Source organism: Primulina tabacum, chromosome 5 (assembly GCF_025594145.1).
Source record: "Primulina tabacum isolate GXHZ01 chromosome 5, ASM2559414v2, whole genome shotgun sequence".
Classification (NCBI taxonomy): Eukaryota; Viridiplantae; Streptophyta; class Magnoliopsida; order Lamiales; family Gesneriaceae; genus Primulina; species Primulina tabacum.
In genome coordinates this window covers 35,367,115-35,382,513 of record NC_134554.1, presented here as the reverse complement: position 1 = coordinate 35,382,513, position 15,399 = coordinate 35,367,115, and the positions used below count along the sequence as shown (strand labels likewise).

Below are 15,399 nucleotides of genomic sequence, written 5' to 3'. Positions count from 1 at the left end.
AAACATGAACAAATTTAAAATAACAAAGTAAAGAAAACATGAATATATTATATTAAAGGAAAGAAAAGAGGAATGAAAACACGAATTTAAAACGAAGGGAAGTTATTATCAACAAATGCAAAAAGACAAAAAAAAAAGAAAATAACCCATGAATTGATGACACATACGCATAGCAGGCCATGGAGGATTGACAGGTAAATATATTAATTGTCTAAGTTGCCATTAATTGTGAAATGAAATGCAATCAATTGTATTAAGTGGCAAAACTTAGGCCTTGTATATTCCAATTTCCAGATTGATTTCTAAAAAAAACTAAAAGAATCAAATATCATGTAATAACTAGTACGGCTTTCGGAGGAGAACTGAGTTCCAGCTGCTTGGCACGCTCTTTTGCTTCCACCCTTGTCCTGGCCCCAGATTTAGCCTCCAGTAGTTGCATTTGATCCCTTTGACAAAAACATTGAGCACCTTCTTCCTTGTTACACATGGTAGAGCAGTCCCATAGCATTTGTTCATAACATTCACTCTGGGTGTCGATAACAACCATCTCAACAGATGGAGCAACTTTAAATAAGTGCAGAACAAATTCTTCGTCACTCGGACACCCGATGTATCCAGACACTTCAAACTTCTTAAGATTTTTATGTCGGAATCTGGCTGCGAATGCGCTTATTTCAGGAAACATCATCAGAGAGCTTATCTGTCACGATGATTGATAAAGAGCAGAGTTAAAAATAATGTTGAATAGCAGAGTTCTCGTGGCAGGAAAAATATTAATAAAAATAATAATTCAACAGCAGTCAGAGTTTATTTCATTACCGTATACCATGGTAGATCCACAAGGTAACGTACCTGCATCAATATGAAAGAAAATAAAAGGCTCATCTCAATTGATTAGAGTAGGATTCGGAAAATAAGAAATTCAGGCAGACAAACTCATATTACCAAACATATCGTTCACATTGGTTTAAATTGTTGATTTCCCATATCATCAAACTAGTTGAAATAAAATGCGAGAACACCCTCAACAACCTCGTTCACATTGATTTAACTTATGACATTCAATTGTAAAGCATACTAAACAAATTTGGTCCTAGCAATCATCAATCACTAAATATCAACCAGCAAGTGTCCAATTCTTCTAACGAAAAAAAAATCATTTCCCTTAGAATCTGTTCTACCAAATAAGAGAATATTTTGCGAGGGACAGGTGCATGAGAATGTATAGAGAGAGCGCATCCGGCAAGGGGAGAAAGAGAGAAGAGAGATCAAAGCACCCATTATGTCTTAAAATAAATGGGGTCTCTCCTCAAGGAAAACCTAGGTCTCCCCAAGGCGACGTACCTAGGCCACAACGAAGTGTGCTTAACCGTGTAGGTTCGAGGCACAAAAGTTTTGCCTCGCCAAGGGGTGCGCCTTTTAAAAAACAGAGCCGAGGTCAAGTATGATTCAAAATATGAACAAGTTAAATGCGTATTCAAGCTCTGCCAATTCCAACAAGTGATGCTTGACATGCCTCAGATGAACAAGTCCAAACCAATCTCAACTCACGTCAGAGATAACATGCCTAATGCTTCAGTAAGAATACATTTAAATAAGTCATATGATATTAATTCAACATGTAAACTATAAAGTTGAATATCTAGAGAAAGAGCCTTCACCTTGATTCTAAATTCGTGTAAGAAAGGAGACGCCTTGACCAACGTAGCAAAGAAGAGAAGGCTCCGGCCAACTTGTGACACAACATTCAATTCCAGCCGCTTGAGGGAGTGTAACTGAGGCAGATCACGAGGAGCGGATATCATTCTCGGAGGAAACTGACAAAAAAGTCGAGACAGGATCATATTAGTGATCTTTCCGATTGCTAAGATCAGCTATTATAAAATAGGAGCGAGCAAAAGTATAATGGTAGAAAACCAACCATAATATGAACATTTAATGCCAGCGTCACCAGCTGAACTGAATAACTTGAGTGTTTGCTAGGTTCACACATAAAGGACTGGCAAAATCCCCCGCCAAGACTTAGCTCAGAGACATTTGGAATTTTTTTGAACGGCAGACTGATGTCATTCCCATCGTACATAAACGAGATAAGATTCATTGCAGATACTTCCAGACTTTGGATATGGTAGCATTTGGATATTTCCATAACTCTTAAGTTTGGTAATGGATCAACAACTCGAAGATTCTTTGTAACACGAGAGGCCCTTATGCACAGCTGTTCAAGATACGAACATGATGCTAGGAAATACTGAACCTACCTCATCCTCGATGTCAACATGAACCAACTCAAGGGACCTTAGCAAACCAAAAGCAGGCTTGACCTCATGTGTACGTGATAACAACTTCTCAAGGCTAGGAAATTTGTACTCCGAATAAAACCTCTCACGGACCTGCAAATCCAAATTAAACCTTTTTACTTCCTTCTGCATTGCAAAATATATCCAACTATTGACGCCACGAAGTCGAGGGAGTTCACGTCTGCTATGACGAGGCTGTGCATGTCTAATACGAATAATAAAACTATCAACATGCGGGCCTTGATGTAACTTCAGGACACGATTCACCCTGGCTTTGAACTTTTTCCATTTGATTTTACTTCCAGTGGCACTATCCATATCCTCAAATTCCAATGTCCCAGATGTAAACATCCATAAATACCTCCATCTACGTGAGAGAAGACTAGTCCTGGCAGCTTCTTTGAAACTCATATAAGACAGAATGACAACAAGCATATCATCAGACAACATATCAATCCCAATACTATCTCTCTTAACACCCAAAGGATCAGCACCCTGAACGTGTATTGGCGTAAACAACGTAAAAAAGCAAACTTTAGTAACCCTTCAGCCAGAGTGTTGAATTATGAATATATCGACAATCAGATGTGTTAAAAAGTCGACTTCTTACGTACCTTGTGCTTCCGCTTTCGTTTTCTTGGACTTTGTGTAGCTGAATCCGCCTGACTTTGCCGAGAACAAGTTTTGTCCATAAGAATTGATGTGGGAAAAGATCATAAATTTATGCTGGCACGGAAAAAAAAAAAGAAAGGATCTTTCAATCCTTCCCACAAATTAACGACGACGAAAAAAACATGACTGACGGACTCTGAATCACAGAGGTAAAACAAAGATCGACACTCCGACTAATGACCTAACCCTATTGTTGTGGCTGCGTTTAAATTGCGGGCTTTTTTGGGTAAAATTGTGTTATTGGGCTTGGGCTTTAATGTAGCCAAAAATTTATACATTGGGTCGGTCCGGTGAAACGATGGTTGACAAAATGTCCTGACGAATATTAATTAGAGGGCTCTCAAGATGTGACAAACAAATATTAGAGGAGACGTTTCCGACGCAAAACCTCCTATGCTTAATTCAGTATGTAGACAGAACCAAAACGTGCGATAAAAGTAGTGTTGTATGAGAACAATACTTAAATTTGTGAAACAATGAAATGCACGTGATATTTATAAAACTAAGACCAAATCAAGTACATCTTTGTATAAAGGCTTGGATCCCTTGATAGTTCAGGTTATTTATTTAATTAAATCTTTTTTTACTCAATTAAATTATATTATTAGATTTGTGCTTATTGGTTTCATTATTTATTTAATTATTGTGAATTAAAATTATGTAATTGGATTTGGTGCGTGAAGAAGACTGGTGAGTAGCAATGGGAACGTTATTCAGCCCATCAGAGCAATTACTTACATGAACAGTTTGATTGAGTCTCGTCCAATTTAGATAACTACTTATAAAACATTTTTATAAAAGTATTTTAAATTTATTCAAGAATAAATATGAATTATTTTATAACAATATTTTACGGTTGGTTTTAAAATATCAGGTAGGTTATCTTTGTCATATTCATAACCAAACCACACTTTTTCACCAGGACCGAACATCAACGTTCCATGGCTCCATAGGTTACAAAGAATATTCACATATTTCTCTTCCTTCATAATTCAGCGACTTTTCATGCTTGCATTCAGTGATTTCTTGGGTTGGAATTTGAGTTCTCACTTCAAAATGCATTCAGATGTTGCTTTTATCTATTCTTTGAGCGAGTGTTGAAAAGAAGTTATCGTAGATAGATGTTACATGTAGTTCAGTTAGATGTAATTCTCTTAAGGGTCATCTTTCTAAGTTAGAATTGGTTGGATCAAAAGCATTAAAGCTTCTTGAGAAGATGGTGTTGCCTCGCTGCTGGTAAGACATACGCAATTTTGTTTTTTCTTTTATGTCAATTCGAACATATACTTTGCAGAAATTCAGTAGAATTTATTGGCTGTTGCACTGTTTCTGAGAGATCAAGGTATCTAAAGTAATGTGATTGGAGACGATAATTCTGATCCTACTGAACTGGAGAAAGCATCCATCTATAAGATTAACGAGCAAATACACTCTTGTTCAGTTATTCCATTAACTGTCACGTATCCTCGTGCTATGACAAAGAAACAACATTCAATTGTTCGTGAAGGAAATTCTTTTGATCAGTTTTCAAATAATGAAGGTGGTACTAAAACATAAACGAATTCAGCTTTCCTGAAGCATGAAGATGAAATTGTTGTCGTTGATGGTGATTTTTGCGATGTTAGTATAAGAATATATCCTCCAATGGAAGAAAGTATTGTTTTGCATGAAAAAGTATTATCAGCTAAATGAGTATATTGGAATTGGCCACAAAAATTGTGGTACTCAAAATGCTTTATTGAAGGGGAAATATTCTAGATGTTGCCCTATTTTGTTACTAATGAATAAAAATTAGGAAGATTCTGTTAAAAGGTAAATGTTCACTGCAATAAATTTTTCTTGCCTTTAAAAAATAACTTTAATGTGTTAGTCCTTTTTCTATTTTCGAAAAATATGGGCATGAAAATCATTTCTATCACAATTCCATTGTGAGAATTTGTGGTGTCATTAACTCCTAATCATTATTACAATACAAATTGATTAGATTTAATTAATTACAGCGAAAACGAGTTAAAATTTTCTTTACAATGAGTCCAAAATACGTCATATATAATTATAATACTCAAAATAGTATATAATCATGGCTCGTCTAAACATACCACATTATAACATATGTCCACACAATAATCAACTACATACAACAACTAAAATCATCGGGACATGTCCCGGTATATAGATACATATATATAGTGGGATAAACAACTAAACCTCAAATCAACTGTGTCTCATTCCAGAAGTACCATCTCCGATCCCCTGATATCATGGAGTACCTGTCATTGTCCACATACAAAGATAACAACAGCCTCCTCTGGGGTGAGAAAAGCTCTGTATGCAACAAACACAATATATACCACAAGTATCTAAACAATGATATATGATATGCAAATGCATGTATGTCGTGGAGGTATCAGGTCAAATGCCCATCCACCGAGCATATATCAGAATCAATCGAATCGTTATCAAATCAATGCTCGAGCTGACACACTGGCCTCAATCAGGGATACTCGTATGATAGCGTCGGCAAAGCGCTATCAAATCCCAAATCTAAATCAATCATCGGGGCCACAAATGACTATACTTTAAGGGCCACATAATGCCAAACATAGCATCGTGTTTGTAAACCCCAGAATCAAATCCAATCATAATAGATATCCAAGGATCATAGCTCAACGTGTATGTCATGTATGCCACGTCAACTCAACAAATAAGACAAATAGACACATATTCTCAATCAAATCAATCAAACATATATCATATGATACAAATATTTGTCGTATGTTACTCGGTCACAACATACCTTAATTCTTCGTTTCCAGTCCACTGTAGCTTGAAGATTTCAGTATAAAAATCTATCTACATCTATAACATATTCATTTCAATCAATAAAATCATTCAAAATCAACAATATAAGTTTCAAATATCTTTTGAAACTTTGAAAATTTATATCAAATCGAAATCAGAACATAATTCAATTCCGACTTTGAAAACTAGTTTCTTGTCGGTTATTCTACCACATATATGGATCTTGACTTCAATTAGATTATATTCCATTATTTCAATAATTAAAGCTGCTGAAACCAAAATAATCTTACCTCAAAAGAAAGCTCTCGACGCGAGGATTTCGAATATATAGTTTGTTTCAAGTTTGGACAATGTTTCGATATAGATTCGGACGATAGAACCTTTGTTTATTGTTTTTCCCTTCAAATTTCAGTGGAAATGGAAGACAACTATGAGAAAATATATTCTTATCAGCATTAAATCATGTTTAACAATGGCGATGCGCGCGGTGGCGCCAAAACACGCTGGTGTGCTAGTTCCTGCGTAGGTGCGCATGTTGTTCTGTCCGAAATGCTATTTAAGGTTCCGAATTAGAAAAAAGTGGTCAACATAAAAGTTGTAGATCTATGTCTTGGATTTCATTTGCCAACAACCTCACTCAATTTGGATATCGGATGCGAGAGTTATGCCGATTATCCCAAAATGTGTCAGTGCAAGAATTGCAACACACATGGTACACTTCGGGATGATTTTTCCGCTATTTCCAAATGGATTTGGACAAAAGTCAGAACATAAAAGCTTTAGTACTATGTATTATATTTCTAATGGAATTGGTCTCATTCCATTATCACCAACTATTTTACCACTTTCATTTTCAATTATATACTTCATACACTTAGTAGCACAACAATTTCATGAATTATCGATAATCAACATAAGATTTACGATAATACGATACACGGTCCTTACAGAACTTTTGCTCGATAATTAAATTTTAGGAATCCAATTTTCCTTGGTTTTCATAATCAATTGTTACTCCTGTTGATTAAATTTTATTAATATGTACAACAATAGTTTTAACCTTAAAAAATTTCGAACTTCTTTATGTTAACTAATGCCTATGAATGTGATCTTAGTTATCTGTTTGGATTGTGGTAAAGAATTTATGTGTCAATTTATTTTTTAAGCACGAGATAAAATTTACTTGTGATAATGTTTTGGGTGCAGGATTGGGTTATGTTCCTGGTTACAGAACGATCGTTTAATTCATCAATTGTTCTTTTTATTTGTGTTTTGCTGACTTGTTTACCTATTTCAAAGAGTAGAGAATTGAGGCTCGTTTAGGGAGACACTCACAATCTTTTTTGCTCTTTATTGATATAAGAAAATTATGCTGGAAATCTCTCATATAAATACAAGAATAATCACCACATTCACTCCCAAATTATGTGAAATTCTAATCCTTTAATTTCAGCCTTTCCTATGATAGCTAGGGGAATTAAGGTAAAATTGATCAGATCCCCTAAATTCTAATTATTCCTTGTTGTTTCTGGGCTTTCCATCTGTGAACCTCTTGCAGACTTTCTCCTTTGAACTTGCTGAGTTTGATTACTGTCCTTATTCTCATGGGCCAAGCCTATTACAGATAATTTCCTGCAAGTATAATTGGATTGCATTAACTTGTCTGGCTATGATATGAGTGTGGTTCCATTAATGTATTTATTTATCTGATTATTTCTGTTTCATACTTTTTCAGGTGTGTCCGAAAGTGTTGGTTCTTGTTTCGGTAATGATGTTTTGAGAAAAAATTGTCTGTCTATGATATGAGTGTGGTTCCATTAATGTATTTACGTATCTGGTTATTTCTGTTTCATACTTTTTCAGGTGTTCAGTTATTCTCCCTCTAAATTAGGTTAAAGTATTTTGTAACACTTTTATTTCAAGTTGTGCTCATGGCATAGGTTTGAGAGAGGACTGGATTGTGTGTGAAGTAAGTGCACAAATGTTTATTCCATTTAAGGTTATAAAGGTATCCCATGTAACATATGTATCTTTATGTAGACCAGATTGTCATATTTCCCTTAGAGCTATCCTGATTGCGATGCTTACTAATATTTCATGACGATGGATGCAACTGCCTCGAATCATAAAGTTGGGCGACGTCCTCCCTCTCAAAGACCACTAGAAATTCCAATACCAGCTCCATGGGATTGTGTGAAACATAATTTTGTAGAACTATGAAGTAATGTGGATAATTTTCTTAAACATGTAAAAGAGCACGACTCTGATAATGATTTAGGAGTCAACTTGGTGAGAAACACTGTCTGTGGACTATCAGGGGCTGATAAGATTCCATTTGAAGGTTTTGTGGCGAGGACATCTTTTAGGCTGAGTTATTTCTGGTGCACTTTTAGTGTCATTGGTTTGCTTCTATTCCCAAGAACAAAGGATCAAAAGACTAGCTTGAATAAATTTATGAAGGATGATGATCTTCTTGAACAAATACCAATGTATTATACATGAATTGTGACAAAACATGATGTTTTCTACGAGTTAATCTTTGCGCTTATAAAGGCAGTGGTTTTGAAAAAGGGGCACTGGTTTATACGTATCACACAACGCTATTGAGAAATATGGACGAGGTTCTACCACTATTCAGAATATTCTTCTTATCGTACATATTTTCGAAAATATTTCATGACCGATTGTTTCTCAACACATTGTACCATATGTAGATCTGCATAAGATAACCATGGTCATGAAATACTTGACTCTTCAATGAGATCATATTTTGTTCAGCTGTCATCTTTTAAGTGGGAGCATCACATATCTGGAGATCCTGTGCTCTAGGAGTCGTATAGGTGCCCAATAGGTTTTGTTCGGGGAAGGCAAGAATTTTTAATTCAGAAGAGCTTGCTTTCAAAAGTTTTCATATTCAATGCTATTTTGCTATCATTCTTTGTGCTTTTTTGGTCATACAGCAGGAAACCAATGGCTAGAGAACTTTGTGAGGCAAGCCTATTTTCTGGGCTTCGAATGAAACAATGGAAGGCATCACTTGTAAGGCGGAGGAGGAACGCGATTTACGTTCTGGTCAGGAATATGAGATCCACTGCTTATAGGATTGCTCTTGCCACCGCTGTCTTAGAGCAACAAGTAGAAGATGTCAAATTCATGTGATTTCTTGCAGCCTTTCCCGACGCCACACTTCTAGCAGATTATGAGGTATATATTAACTTATTTTTGTGTAAGAGATCTAGCGATATAATTTTCTTCATACAAGTTCTTTCTAAGAAATTAATTATAATTTTGGATGATGAGTGATATTTTCTTTCAAATTTAGATAAGTTTGAGATAATCTTATATCAGTGAATTTAGGATAATATATTTCTTCAACGTTTGATCTTAAGTAATGTGGATAATTTTCTTAAACAAGTAAAAAAGCACGGTTCTGATAATGATTTAGGAGTCATCTTTTATGCTGAGTTATTTCCATTTGAGGTTTTGTGGACTATCAGGGGCTGATAAGATTCCATTTGAAGGTTAGGTGGCGAGGACATCTTTTAGGCTGAGTTATTTCCTGTACACTTTCAGTGTCATTGGTTTGCTTCTATTCCCAAGAACAAAGGATCAAAATATTAGCTTGAATAAATTCATGAAAGACGATGATCTTCTTGAACAAAATGCCAATGTATCAGACATGAATTGTGACAAAACACGATGTTGTCTTCGGGTTAATCTTTGCGCTTATAAAGGCTGTGGTTGGCACAAGGGGCACTGGTTTGTACATGTCACCCAACGCAGTTGAGAAATATGGACGAGGTTCTCTTACTATTCAGACTATTCTTCTTATCATACTTGTTTTCGAAAAAATTTCATGACCGATTGTTTCTCAACACATTGTACCATATGCAGATCTGTAATGCCCCGAAAATTTAAGGGCCCACGCGAACCACATGCATACAAGTTATTAAACTCCTTGTATATTTTAATTAATTGTTTTAATTGCATAAATTAATTATATGGTGCATATTGATATGTTTAAAATATATTTTTCTACATGATTGCATTAAAAATGTATTTTTAAAGGATATTCGAGTTGCGATCGAGGAACGGAGACCGAAGGCTGGAAAATAGAAAATGTTTTTATTAAATAATTATTTTTAATTGTTTAAAATATGGGTGATGCTTTTTATTATTTTTGAAAATAAGGGGTTTTGAGGTGAATTTATACGCCAGGACGTAATTTTTATCGATGTTGGTTTTTCAAGAAAAATATGAACTTTTAAGTAACCCGGCTATTAAATTCACAAACCTATTTTATCAAAACCATTTTTATTATTTAATTAAATCCTAATTGAGACTAATGAGCTTAATTTGATAGGCTTAATAGGCCTAAAGCGTATTTAGTAATTTAATTAGTGTACGTAATAAACTAAAACACCTAAAACCCTACACCTCGCAACACCACCACACGGCCACACACTTTTTATTTCAGAAAACTCTCCCCACCAGCCCTTTTCACGACACACACTTATTCACCACAAGTTGAAAGAAATTCGAAGGGTTCAAGGTAGAACAAGCCAAAGGTTTCACTCCGTTCTTCGTCGTCAATGTTAATTCGTGCGTATAAAACGCAAAGGTACGTCATATTCTTTCATTTACTCATCACCACACCATATTATATATTTATGTTTGAAATTTCATGAACAACAAGAGCACATTGATATATTTTCGTTTGTGCATCCAAGGTGATTTTTAAAGCTTGATCTTTGTTCCAAAAACATGATTTTTATGTGCTAGATGGGGCTGCCATGATTAGGACTTGTTAGGGGCATGTTTTATACATTTTAAAAGAGTCCTAGATTACCCACAACAGGCTGAACAAGTAGGGATTAAAGCTGGAACCAAATTGATCATTATTGTAGCTTATGCAATCGGGTGAAGGAGAATTGATGCATGGCTTTGCCTTGGCTAAACCAGGGCAAGCTAGGGACTGTTATGGGTCAGGGGAAGAGTCCTAGCCATGCTAGGACTCGAGACCAGGGCTGGGGAGGATTCCTAGCTTGCTAGGACTCCACCCGAGAATTGGAAGGGAAGGGGCGCAGGGATTACAGCTGGTGCAGGGAAGATGAGGCTCGGTCAGGGGGCTCTGGGCTGGGATAGGTCAACTCATTAGGGTCCTGGGAGAGTGCCTGAGGGATTGGTTCAAGGGGTGGCTTTGTGGTTGGGGCCCTAGCAGCAAAAACGTGGAGTACACTTGCTGTGCAAACTCACGCATGCAGCTATTGGAGGGTAGGGGGATTGCTGTGGCTTTGGGCGCTGGTTCAAGGCTTGGGCTGCATCTGGGCGTGGTCTAGGGAGGGTTAGGTTCATGAGGGGTCAAGTGGTTAAGGCTTGGAGGCGTCCTAATTGACAAGGGAACCTAATACACCAAGGAAACTAAAACACACACACACACACACGTGCAGAATTTTAGGTCGATTTCCAGGAAGTTTTTGAGCTGGCCAGGGCTGTTTTCTTGGGCGAGGCTTGGTCAGTAGGGTCCCTAGATGGGTTGGCTAGGTTTTGGCTCAAGGTGGCTCGGGCGTGGCTCGAGTAAATTAAGAGATGGCTCGGTATGTTCGATAAGGTGTTAAAAACAAAAATAAAAAGGCTAAAATTGAATCCATGGGTCCACGGATGTGGCTCATGACTTGGAAGGGTAGAATAAATCTTAAAAATGCTATGTTTAAAATTTGGGATCAAAATAACGAGTTTTGGATTTATTCGGGATTTAATCGCCGCACGAAACGCTAATTAACAAGTTAATTGAAACGCCTAGTTTTATGCTTTATAAAATTATGAAAAATTATATTTAAGCTCAAATAATTATTAAAAGCCTAATTTTTTAATTTGGGAATTTTATATTAAGGTTTGGTTTAATTCGGGATTAAAACGAAGTAATACGTTGTATTTAAAGATTAATTTAAAAGTCCTCGATTTAAGCTAAATAAAAATATGAGAAAATTCATGTAAGCTTAAATAATTATTTGGGATATTTTAGAGTCAGTGAAATTAAGAAAAAGTCAAAGTCGAGGAATTTTACGTCTAGGGGTAAAACGGTCATTTTACACCTAGAAATTTGTAAACGTCATAACAGTGCCCTGAATGTTTTTTTACATGCTAATATGATTATTTCAAATGTTTATGAATTTTTATGACATGGATTTTAAATGTTTATGATTTATTATGTCAAATTGACATTTTAAATGTTTACGATTTATTATGTCAAAATGTTATTTTATAAGAGTAAGGCCCGAGATTTTGATTATCGTAATCTGAAATGATTTGCCAAAAATTAATACGATCTATTGGTAATCGAGATGTAATTACAGACGGAACAGATCAGACCGAGATAGACGGAATGAAACATTAGAGTTGTGCGAGGATGAGCCTTCGCGCATATGCGCGACTCAGCCAGGCGCATACACGCGAGGTAGGCAGAACATTGCGCGCACATGCGCGGCTTGAAGGCGCGCACATGCGCGGGGTGTCCAGTAGCCCAAGTACAAAACAGAACGTTGGGCGCATATGCATGAGATGCCGAGTTTTGAATCCGACTTCAGTACCGAGTTCCTTAGCGATGACAGCTACAACAGGACGTAATTTTTATTGAATTCTGATATCGTTTGAAATTATAATATTGGGGGAATTATGATTTGACTGATATATTGTGTTCTGAGTATACTAATCAGTAAATAATTGAAGTCAAATCGAAGAACAGACTAGTTATGCAATTGTTATGATTTTCTGAAGTGATATAACTGAGATTGTACAGATTTGAGATTATGATCTGTTATTATTGAAGATTATGATTCGTATGGGTATCGATTATGAGTGGTGATATTATTATATGTGATGTTGAGATTGACGGGATTATCGAGACTGTATTGTTATACCGTCAAAACATCAGTAGATTGATATTGATCAGATTCAGTAGTGATTGCGATTGTATCGTGATATCGTTGATATGGATTAGATTGTATCTTGATTCGACATTGATTAGATTATGTCTTGATTTGAGTATTGATCAGAATAGGTCTTGAATTGAGTTGTATATTGACACAGTATATTCGATATTGTCGTTACCAGATTGAATATGGACAGAGTGGAATTCGAGACTTCAACTTCGTCAGATCGAGAAGAGAAATGTATAAATCAATGTTGATTCGGGATTGCACAACTCGAGTTAAATTTGACTTGAGTTTCCCAAAATCACATACTGAATGATTATTACATTGATATTTGCAATTCTTTATATTGATATGCTTAGTCTATTGTTCTACAGCAAAGCATGAGTTAGAGTTGGGCAGATCCGCCTAGACTTTGGCAGAACCGCCATGGCAGAACCTCCATGGCAGAACCGCCAAGTCACTGGACTTTTGGATATATATCAATAGACTTAGGAGAAGATTGACTCCTATTACAGATCTTTGATATAGACAGCCAAAGTCTGGGACTAAGAACGTATCACCATCTAGCTGGGGTAAAGTAGATGGAAGAATGTCGCGTTCTTATTCAGATCGGGATCCCTAGATTAGGAATGAGTCGAGTCAGAGTCTCAAAGTCACAGAGGGTGATTTATCACTTGATATTGATTCATGTTTTCTGATTATGATACATGTTCAGAGTGTGATTTACAGTTTGAGATTGATTCATGTTTCAGAATGTGATACACATTATGGATATCTGCTTCATGCTTTTATAGCTGTTTATATGAAATGCGTGTATACATGGTTTATACTGGGAATATAATTCTCACCGGAGTTATCCGGCTGTTGTCTTCTTTGTGTGTGTGCATGACAACAGGTGGGATAAGATCAGGATCAGGAAAAGGATGAGAGATTATAGTTAGCGTGGAGATCCGGGCCCAGAAGCAAAATAGGATTCAGCACTTGATGTATAGAGGTTGAACCTATTTGAGATAGAGACATGTAGTACATGAATTGTACTTTGATACCGACATGCATATTAAATAGATCACATTACGTTTCCGCATTCATATTTTTTAAAAAAATTAGTCCCACTTTTCTTAATTGTTATATTTGACATTAATAATGATTAAGACATGAATTAGCGTCTGGGTCCCCACAACAGGTGGTATCAGAGTAATAGGTTCCTTAGCCTGAGATAGAAGCGAGTGAGCGGGGTAGAATGAGTTCTTTTTCCTTGCTTACCTATTGATACTGGCATGACAATATTGTATTGTTATTATACTTGTGTTCTATGCTAGCATGAAAGCATGTTTTATTGCTTTGAAAGTACATGTTTACTTGATTTCTTTAGTAATTGTAATGTGTACTTGTAAATAGTGAATCAGAACCGATTCTGGATCAGCAGTAAGATGATCAGAGGAGGACTGAAACAGGTTTGTTGTATTTGATTACTAATTCTTTTGGTAATCAGATATACCTTCTCGAAGAATTCGAGAACCGGGTAGTACTTCGAGTTGTCGGATGGATGTGTCAGAAACTCCGATGGAAATAATGTTGAAGAGGTTTCACTCATTTCAACCGCCGATTCTGAGAGGTACAGAGATGTCTGATGATTGTGAGAGTTGGTTTATTGATATTGAAGTGCTGTTTGATTCACTTGATTACCCAGATGAACGCAGAGTTAGATTGATTGGGCATCAGTTATACGAGGTCGCAAAGAATTGGTGGATCGCAACCAAAGAAGCCTTAGAACAGCAGGGTACCGTGATTACGTGGAAAATTTTTAAAGCTGAGTTTCATAAAAGATTTCTCCCAGTATCGTACCGACGAGATAAGAATATAGAGTTTGCAAACTTGAAACAAGGCCAGTTGAATATTGAAAAATATGTGGCAAAATTCTCTACTTTACTACGTTTTGCTCCTCAGGTGGCTGGGAATGATAAAGTTGTAGTTGATTCAGTTCATCAGCGGATTGAATCCTGAAATATCTGCATAGGTAAATGTAGAACGACCCCATTATTTTGCTGACTCCTTGAACAGGGCAAAGAGAGCTGAGTCAAGTTTGATACAACAACGAGAAATGTTGTATGTTGCTCACCCCCAGAAACAACAACCTTCAGCTCAATTCTTGCAATCACCGTCTAGATTTGATAGGGGCAGTAGTAGTGGGGGAAATAAAGATTTCTTGAAAGCTCACAAGAAACAATTTAAGAAATTAGGAAGTGGTTCATCTAGCTCCAGTGGTTCTAGCCAGAGTTATACTGGAGTTTATTGCAGAACTTGCGGAGGGAGACATCCGACTGAGCAGTGCCAGGGAGTGACTGGTAATTGCCAAATCTGCCGACAGTCAGGACATTTTGCTAGAGTTTGTCCACAGAGAGGTTTTCGACGATCCCAGGGAGTAGAACCATCTAGATCAGTGGCACGGCCTGATAGACAATCACCGGTTGTTCACTCTTTCCAACCACCGACGACTTCTCAATCAACCAAGGCCAGGACACACCTGACGAGATAGTGGCAGGTAATTGTTTCCTGTATGGTTATTTTGCATATGTATTGATAGATACTAATGCACTCCACACAATTATTCTTGAATGAATTGCATTGATATATGCTTTGGTTATCGAGTTATTATCTGCTGTAGTATTGCTCTCTTTGTTGTTGGGGCG

The 15,399-nt window shown here is 36.6% G+C and overlaps 2 pseudogenes; one reads left to right on the top strand and one right to left on the bottom strand.

Annotated features, from left to right (window-relative positions):
* Positions 1-226: 226 nt before the first annotated feature.
* LOC142547470 (F-box/FBD/LRR-repeat protein At4g26340-like) lies at positions 227-3,187 on the bottom strand (annotated as a pseudogene).
* Positions 3,188-4,216: 1,029 nt separating this feature from the next.
* LOC142544363 (ribonucleases P/MRP protein subunit POP1-like) lies at positions 4,217-9,116 on the top strand (annotated as a pseudogene).
* The last annotated feature ends 6,283 nt before the right edge of the window (positions 9,117-15,399 follow it).